This window comes from Triticum aestivum, chromosome 3D (genome assembly GCF_018294505.1).
Source record: "Triticum aestivum cultivar Chinese Spring chromosome 3D, IWGSC CS RefSeq v2.1, whole genome shotgun sequence".
NCBI lineage: Eukaryota > Viridiplantae > Streptophyta > Magnoliopsida > Poales > Poaceae > Triticum > Triticum aestivum.
The window spans coordinates 15,914,187-15,922,302 of NC_057802.1; the positions used below are offsets into that span (position 1 = coordinate 15,914,187).

The window sequence follows — 8,116 nt, forward strand, 5'->3', positions numbered from 1 at the left end:
CCCCCCTAAACAATATCAACCGCCAGATGCCCTGATGTGATAAGTTAATCTATAGAGTGACGCAGAGGGATGAGTTTAAGAAAGCCGCTACGGCGTGCCACATGAATCGCGCGACGCTGATGGGTATTTACACATGGCTGTGCGCACGGGTCGCGCGAGAAGATTGGTAGGAACTGGTCTAGTAGAACGTTCCTTCTCTAGAATGCCTTGAGTTTAAATGCACGGTTCCATCACCACATGTTGTTGGCAAAGGGCAAGAGTTTTTTTTTTTACGACGATAACTGTCACACGTGTGGGCGTTAAGGGGTCTGCCCACACATTTTGTCTGGTGTCTAAGAGGACCAGCCCACACGCCTACGTGTGGGCAAAACAATTAGCGCCCACACGTCTTTTTCCCCTTGCGGTCCCTCTCACACGCCTATGTGTGGGCAAAATGCATAACGCCCACACGACCTATCTCAGCCACCTACCTCATGGTCCCGCGCGTTCAGCGTGACAGTCACTACGTGTCCCCGCAGTTGCCATGGTCCGGACCCTCTTCAATGTCCGTTTAACTGCAGTTGCCATGTCGCTGAACTACAGTTGCCATGTCGGACAACTACAGTTGCCATGGTTGCTCAACTGCAGTTACCATCTTAGGTCAAGTGTCAGATGCCATTTTAGACAACTGCAGCTGTTGTCATGTATGGTCTGGTTTACTATAGTTGCCATGATTTGAAAACTTTAGAGGTTGCAACCTACTAACACTAAGCAGTTGTCATGTATGGTCTGGTTTACTACAGTTGCCATGATTTGAAACCCTTAGGAGTTGCCACCTACTAACACTAGGCAGTTGCCGTGTAGCGCTACAAAGAACCATGGCAAAACAACATGTTGAGGTAAAAAGAGAGAGTTGTCATCTGCTTACAAGCACACCAGGGCAGTTGCCGTGTACCCTGCAAAGCATATGGCAACTGACATGTTCGGATAAAAAAAAAGAGTTGCCATCTGCTTACAAGCACACTAGGGCAGTTGCCATGTACACTGCAAAACGCATGGCAACTGGCAGCTTGGGTGTGGGAGAGGAGACGGGCGTGTGGGCGAGATGGCAAATGCCCACACACCAGTCCTTATGCGTGAGTGAAAACTGGTGTGTGGCTGAACTGCTAAACGCCCACACACCGACCCCTCCGTGTGGTGAAACGGACGTGTGGGCGACCTGGTGAATGCCCACATACCAGCCCAGTCCTACGTGGCACCACAAACATGCCAAGATTCATGCACCCGCAAACGAACGCGGATCCACGCGTGTGGGCGAGATGCAAACGACCACACATGTGGGCGTTAGTGTTTCCGTTTTATTCTTCCAAGGTCGTGCCAGTCGGATTGGTCTAAAATAACACTTCATTATGGGTGCACACATGGCAGGAAAACGGGCTGATGTTTCTTGGGAAGGGAATCATCTTGGATAATCCCTTTCATGCAAGGATAAGGCACGGACAGGCTGGCCTACACATGAAAAAGGAAGTTGGATCGAGAAAGTGCGAGGAAGATGGCAACGCGAGTCACTGAATGAACACGTGAAAACCAGTTCCGAGGTCTTAACCTAGCTCCCCCTCCCCCTCCCCGCTCCCATTAGGGTTTCCGGCCCCCCGCCGCCGCCGCCGCCCTCCCCCGCTCCCGCCGCCCCCGGCCGCCGGCGGGCGCGCCCCGGCTCCCCCCCCCCTCCCCTCCTCCCTCGTACCCCCGTGTCGCCTCCCCGAGCGAGGCGACCGGGGGCTCCCCTTCCCTCCCCCTCCCAGCAGTCCCCCTCCTCTAATCCCCTCCCGCCGCCGCCGGCGTAGGCCTCGGGCCTGGCTCGTGTGATGCCGGCGGCGGCGGCCCCGTTCTTTTCCTCCCCGCACGGCGCTGTGGCTCGGGCGATGGCGTCGGCGGTGGTGCACCCAGGCCGGCGTCGGATCCGGTGGCGGCTCGTCTTCGCAGGCGGCGCAGCTCCGGGTGGCGAGGTGGCGGTGGCGTGGCTGCTTGGCTGCGGGGCGGCGCGATGGCTGGCGGCGGAGCCCCTCCGGCCCAGATCTAGGCCCTTTTGGGCCCCATCTGGGTCTGGGTGGGCCTGGCGTGTGCTATTCGGCGTCATCTCCGGCGGACGGAGGTGTGGCTTGGGCTAGGGGTGGCGGAGACGGTGGCGCATGTACTGCAGCGCAGCGACGGGAGCTTTACGAGCCCACTTCGGGCTCGGCCGGGCAGGGGTGCCTGGTTTGCTCCTGAGCTACGTCCGGTCGGTCACCGCCGAGGGTGGTGGAGGTTGTCCCCTCCCACGTGGCCGCTGACTCTGCTGCTCCTCGTTTCCGGTTGGTTCCTCTCGATCCTGCCGGTCTCGCTTCGCTTGTCACGGTGAGACGGCGTTGGTGACTGCGAGTTCGTGGTGGCGCATATTGGCAGACGGCAAGTATGGTGGAGCGCGATGGATCGTCTGGGGTCGTGGTTGGTTGGGGGTTGGGAGAAATCCTTGTCGGCTTGTTCGGCACCGACGCGGTGACGCCTGTGGGCGCCGCCGTGCCTTCCTGAAGGGCGTCGGATATCCCCCTTCCCTCCCACGGCCCTTCGCGTACCGGGGGAAACCCTAGGCCATGTCCGGTAGCAGCGTCGTTGTCGTCGTGTTCCTTCTTGAAGGTGTTGCTTGGTATGCGGCGTTTCGTGGTGCTAGGAGCGTGGTGGAATTCTCCGGCGGGCGCAGCGGCTGCGAGTCATCTTCGTTTTCGTTGATCCGCCGTTGTCGGCATTTTCTTCCTTTTGTATTTTCTCTTTCTTTTCTTTTGGGCGTGCCTGTGCTGCTTCCGCCCCAGCACCTATCGTTGGTTGTATCGATGTTGTTGCTTTGTAATACAAAGCGGGGGGAAACCCTTTTTCGGTAAAACCAGTTCCGACATTATCAGAAATATCCAATGTGTCCATAGTCCGAGGAGCAGCATCTATTAGTTGTGTTTTCTCTTATGGGCATAATCGAATCAAATACTTTTGGGGTAATTTCAAAAGTTGTTTGCTTGTAATTAAGTGATTACAATTGCGTATATTGTTTGCCCATATGGCTAGTATAGGGCATCTCTAGCTCATCCCCGAAAATTTAGTTTCCTGTCCTTTAGTTCTCCATTTTTTGGGGGGAATTAAACTTTTCACCATCTAGCTCATCCCCAAAACTGAATTCCCAAAATAATTTTTTTGCACATAAATTCATTTCAAACACTAGTTTAAACTAGTTCATTGCATAAGTAAACAACGGTACCGCATTAACATCAAACATATCATCATTAAACAGTACATTACCACTATATCGATTTTAAACGAGGAAAATAAAAAATACACACTTGATAAATGGCTCTACTACTCTTCGGACGAGATGTTGATCACAACCTCATCGGAGGGGCCGTCCTCGTAGTCATTAGTGTGGGGCGAATCCACGGCAGTGAGGTGAACCCACCGGTCTCCTTCTCCTCCTCCTCCTCCTCAGTGGCTTCACCTTCGAGGTCCTCAAACATCTCTGCATGCTCGACGTTGAGGCGCATGATCTCATGGTGCTCACGCTCAATCATGCGTGCATTCTCCAACAAAGCGAAAATCATGTGATTCTCGGCGACAATCTCCAGGGTCGCGACGAGCACGGCCACAACATCGACATCACTGTGCTCGTCCCGACCCCCCCCCCCCCCCCCCCCCCCCAGTGCTCCTGCTACTCGGCAACGTAGCACTGATCCTCCGCCTCCTCGACGAGCACATGACGGTGCTGCTCCTCCGCCTCGCCAATCGAGAGGAGGCGTATGTCGTCACCCCCCACTGCGGCGTCGGCCAACTTGAACACGCCGGCGGGCCAACTGCCATCCCATCCTCATCCGAGCTCATGGCTTCTCCTCTTAATTGTTGAGCTCGAAGGAAGAGCAGCCAAATGTGCCCATGCGCCGAGCCTCGGCAGTGTGCATGTCCACCGTGATTGGGGCGCGCCGCTTCGATGTGAGTTGCGTGTGCCAAGTCACGCGACGACACGTCATGGAAATGGCCAACAGCAATGGGGCTACAGGGGCTGCAGTGGTGCTCGAGGCGATGACGACAGTGGCGGTGCTCCAGATGAAGTTGTCGTTGTTTCTCGGGGCGGCGGCAGTGGTGGTCAAGGCGACGAGGGCGATGGTGGTGCTCCATGGGAGGTGTCATTGTTTCTCCAGGTGGCGGTAGGCGACGAAGGAAGGGCTCAAGGCAGCGAGTGGCGACGGAGGAGCGACGATGGGGGCGGGACGAATCGGTGCCGGCAGCAGTGGCAGTTCTCCTCGTCACGGCGAAGAGCTCGAGCTTGGCGACAAGCGCGGGGTGAATTAGGCAGGCGGTGGCGCCGCCGGCTGGAATGGAGGCGGCTGGGTGGGCTAGGGTTTGGGGGCGGCCGGACCGGGTTTTATAGCCAGAGCCAGGCCCATCAAATTGGTATGGCTAGAGATCAAACTTTTGGGGGATGAAAGAGAGGATGTGCTAGTTAGGCGTCAATTGCCCAAAACTGAAAAGTTTGCCCCATATTTAGTTTTTGGGGATGGGTTAGAGATGCCCTTTGTTTGAGAATGTCTCATATCTAGTCTTCTTTTTGAGAGGAAAACCTCTTGGTCCCCGCCTGAAGTTGATAGCATAGAGACTGCTTTTTCTCGAAAAGATTTCGAGCTTTGGTTGTGTAAGAGGGCATCACAGGCGTTTGAGGCTGATTTCAGCCGGATGGACACGAAGATTCATAGGTTCCCAGATGGCATGAAGAATCTTGGTGGGCGGTACATCGTCCCGATGGTCGTGGCCATGGGCCCTTACCACTGCAATTTAAGGCAGCTCCAGGCGATGGAGGAGGTGAAGCGGGTGGCTGCATACCAATTCGTCTCGAGTTCTAGCGGCTCATTCGAGGAGATTTGTGCGGCGATCCTCCCCGTCGCAGTCCTTGCCCGCAGTCTCTACGACTTTGTGGTAGCAGGTGACACTGATGACCTTGTGTGTATGCTGCTACATGATGGTTGCTTCTTGCTGCAGTATATGTTGATGTATACAGCCCGCAACGAGCTGTCCTCGTCATTGCTGTGTTATTTCGACTCCAACCAAGTTTGCATCAGCAATGACATAATGCTTCTCGAGAACCAGATCCCATGGGCGGTGATTGAAACTCTCAGAAGCTTCAAGGAGGTGCCCGTGGAGGAGTTCGTTGCAAAGATGGGACGCAGTCTCCAAGTCCGCAAGGAAAAGGAGAGAGAAGAGTTTGACCTGGGAGATGGATACAAGCCGCCACACCTCCTTGGCCTCCTCCGGTTCTACAAGACGCGACACACACTCCAAGTCCCCCAAAAAAATAGAGCAAAAACTACTTGCGTTGGGAAGCAGCAGCGCGAGTGAAGTGCCAACTTCAGATCAAGATGGACAAATCTCAATGTCGAAAAATATTTCTGCCATTGAGCTTGCAGAAATCGGTATCAAGCTGATGGCCAGCAAAACAACAAAGCTTGTGGACATGGGCATGGAGAAAAGGCCACTCTCCGGTAACATCTTCCTGGCGCCGCTGCTGCTAGATGACATCAGGTCATGCTGGCTCGTCAACATGGCGGCTTTGGAGGTATGTCTAGCCGCAGGTGTTAGGGACGATGAAAAACCAGTCGTCTGCTCTTACCTGGCCCTCCTTGCAATGCTCATGGATCGCGAGGAGGACGTGCACAAGCTGCGATCCAAACGTCTTGTGCAAGGGGAACTCACCAACAAGGAGACACTCGACTTCTTTAAGACCCTTATCAAGTACATCAGCGGTGGCTCCCTCTACATTCATATCTTGGAAGAGATCGAGGACTACAAGCTCAAGAGGTGGATCTGGATCAAGATATACGAGTTGGTGTACAAATACAAGAAAGCCATCGTCACAGTGCTCTCTCTCATTGGTGTCCTTGCGGGTATCTTCAAGGCGCTCCTCTCTGTCAAGCATGGCTAGCAGTAAGCTTAAGATACTGCACATATATATATACGCATGCTCGCATCTTATTTTTTATATGCTCGCACTTTTTTTTTAATTACTGGAAGGGGTACTCAAGCAGGAACCTTTGTAATTGTGTGATTTTATTTTATTTAACTTTTGTATATGTACGCATGCTCTCATGTCTTATCTTCTTTAGTGTGTTGCTTGGCCTAGTTGGCCATATAGCTTGTAATGTATCTCCCGTCGTCTCCATGTTCAAATGTCCTGTGTAGGTTTAAGATAAGACGGATATAAATCTTGTAACCAGTTTGTAATCTTATTCGACTATAAATAAACTCCATGCGGCCTGAGAATGGTCATACTCTTCACCAACACGTCTGATTCCCTTTATATACTAGTAGAACGCCCGACTCCCCTTCCCTCTCCCGACTCCGCCTCATGCCGCCTCCCCGCGGGACGGCCGGGCGGCTCCCCCGCGTCCTCTCCTCGCCCCCACCCCTCCGTCCGGGTCGGGCCAGGTGGTCTCGGCGGCGGCGGGCCTTCCTTTCCCCCACGCACGGCGCCCTTCCCGGGGCAGGGCTCGGCGGCGGGAGCAGCTCGGTTGGCGGCAGTCCGGCGTCCTGGCGGCGGGGGCCGGCTGCTGGTGCGGTGGTGGCGCAGCCTCTTGGCGGCGGGGCGGCCTGGTGGCACTGGGTGGCCGGCGGCGCGACCCCAGCCCAGATCTGGGCCCTTAGGGCCCCATCTGGGTCCTAGCGGGCCGGCGCCGGCGTGGATTCGCTGCCTCCGGCATGGTGAAGTGGAGGAACGGCTCGGACAGGGAGCAGCAACGCCGACGGCATGCCTTCTGCAGCGCGACGGTGGAGCTTTACGGGCATTTGAGGGCCTGGCCGGGCCTGTGGGTCCACGGGCCTGGTATGCTCATGCTGTTGCATCCGATCGGATCCCGTTGGTAACGGTGGAGATTGGGCCCTCCTGCGTGCTGACGGTGCTGCTGCTCCGAGTCCCGGCTTCTCTCCTTCGCTGTACAGGTCCCACTTCGCGGTGCTGTGGTGAGACAGTGTGGGAGTCTCAAGACCGTATTGGCGCAGGGTGATGCCGCCGGACCTTGCTGGAGGGCGTTGGGTGTCACCCTTCCTTTTCTCCTTGTCGTGTACCGGGGGAAACCCTTGCAACAGCGTCGTCATCGTCGCGTTCCTTCTTGGAGGTGTTGTGTGGTACCGGCGCTTCGGAGTCGGAGTTTGGTGAAAGATCCCCGGTGGGCGCAGCGGTCGCGATGATTCTTCGTTTTTGTTGATTCGTCGTTGTCGGCATTTGTTTCTTTTATATTTTCTCTTTCGTTTCTTTTGGGCGTGCCTGTGCTGCTTCCGCCCCAGCACCTATTGTGGGTTGTATCGGTGATTGTTGCTTTGTAATACAAAGCGGGGGGGGGGGGGGCCTATTTCAGAATACTAGAGTAGCTTCTTGTGGCAACATGTTCTGTCTGAAAACATACCCCCTTCGTTCCTAAATATTTGTTTTTCTAGAGATTTCAACACGTGATTACATACGGAGCAAAATGAGTGAATCTACACTCTGAAATATGTCTATATACATCCGTATGTGGTAGTTCAGTTGAAATCTCTAAAAAGACAAATATTTAGGAACGGAGGGAATAATACTTTCCTAGTAATCCTTCAATGAACATGTGAAAGTGGCCATCATTTTGCACAACTGTTTCTGCCTATCCTCGTATAGTGTTTATGATTTATTTTGCTTGCAGCTGCAAACCGCAGCTCTTCCCTAGCTCCCTGGTAGTTTTATGTGCGTTTCAAACTTCTTGATTCCACATTTTTAACATTCATGCATATTTTTAAATCCATGAGCATTCTCAAAATTTATGTACATTTCTAATAAATTAGTCGATATTTTTTAAAATTCATATATATTTTTTAAGTTCGGTGAATATCTTTTAGAATTCCTGTACATGTTTTAAATTATTTATCATACATTCGTCCCGAAATATTTTTCAAAAATTCACAAATATTTTTATTTCGGAAAATTTTAAAAAATCTTGCAGTAGTCGGTTTTTGGGGAAAAAGCGGTCGGCCCAAGGTACAATATGTGCAACAGCATCTCTAAGTGGGATGTACCAAGAGCCTTCTCTTCCAGCTTTGCAACGCTGCC

General features: G+C 53.5%; 1 pseudogene; it reads left to right on the plus strand.

Annotated features, from left to right (window-relative positions):
* The first annotated feature begins 4,026 nt into the window (after positions 1 to 4,026).
* LOC123076055 (uncharacterized) lies at positions 4,027 to 6,042 on the plus strand (annotated as a pseudogene).
* The last annotated feature ends 2,074 nt before the right edge of the window (positions 6,043 to 8,116 follow it).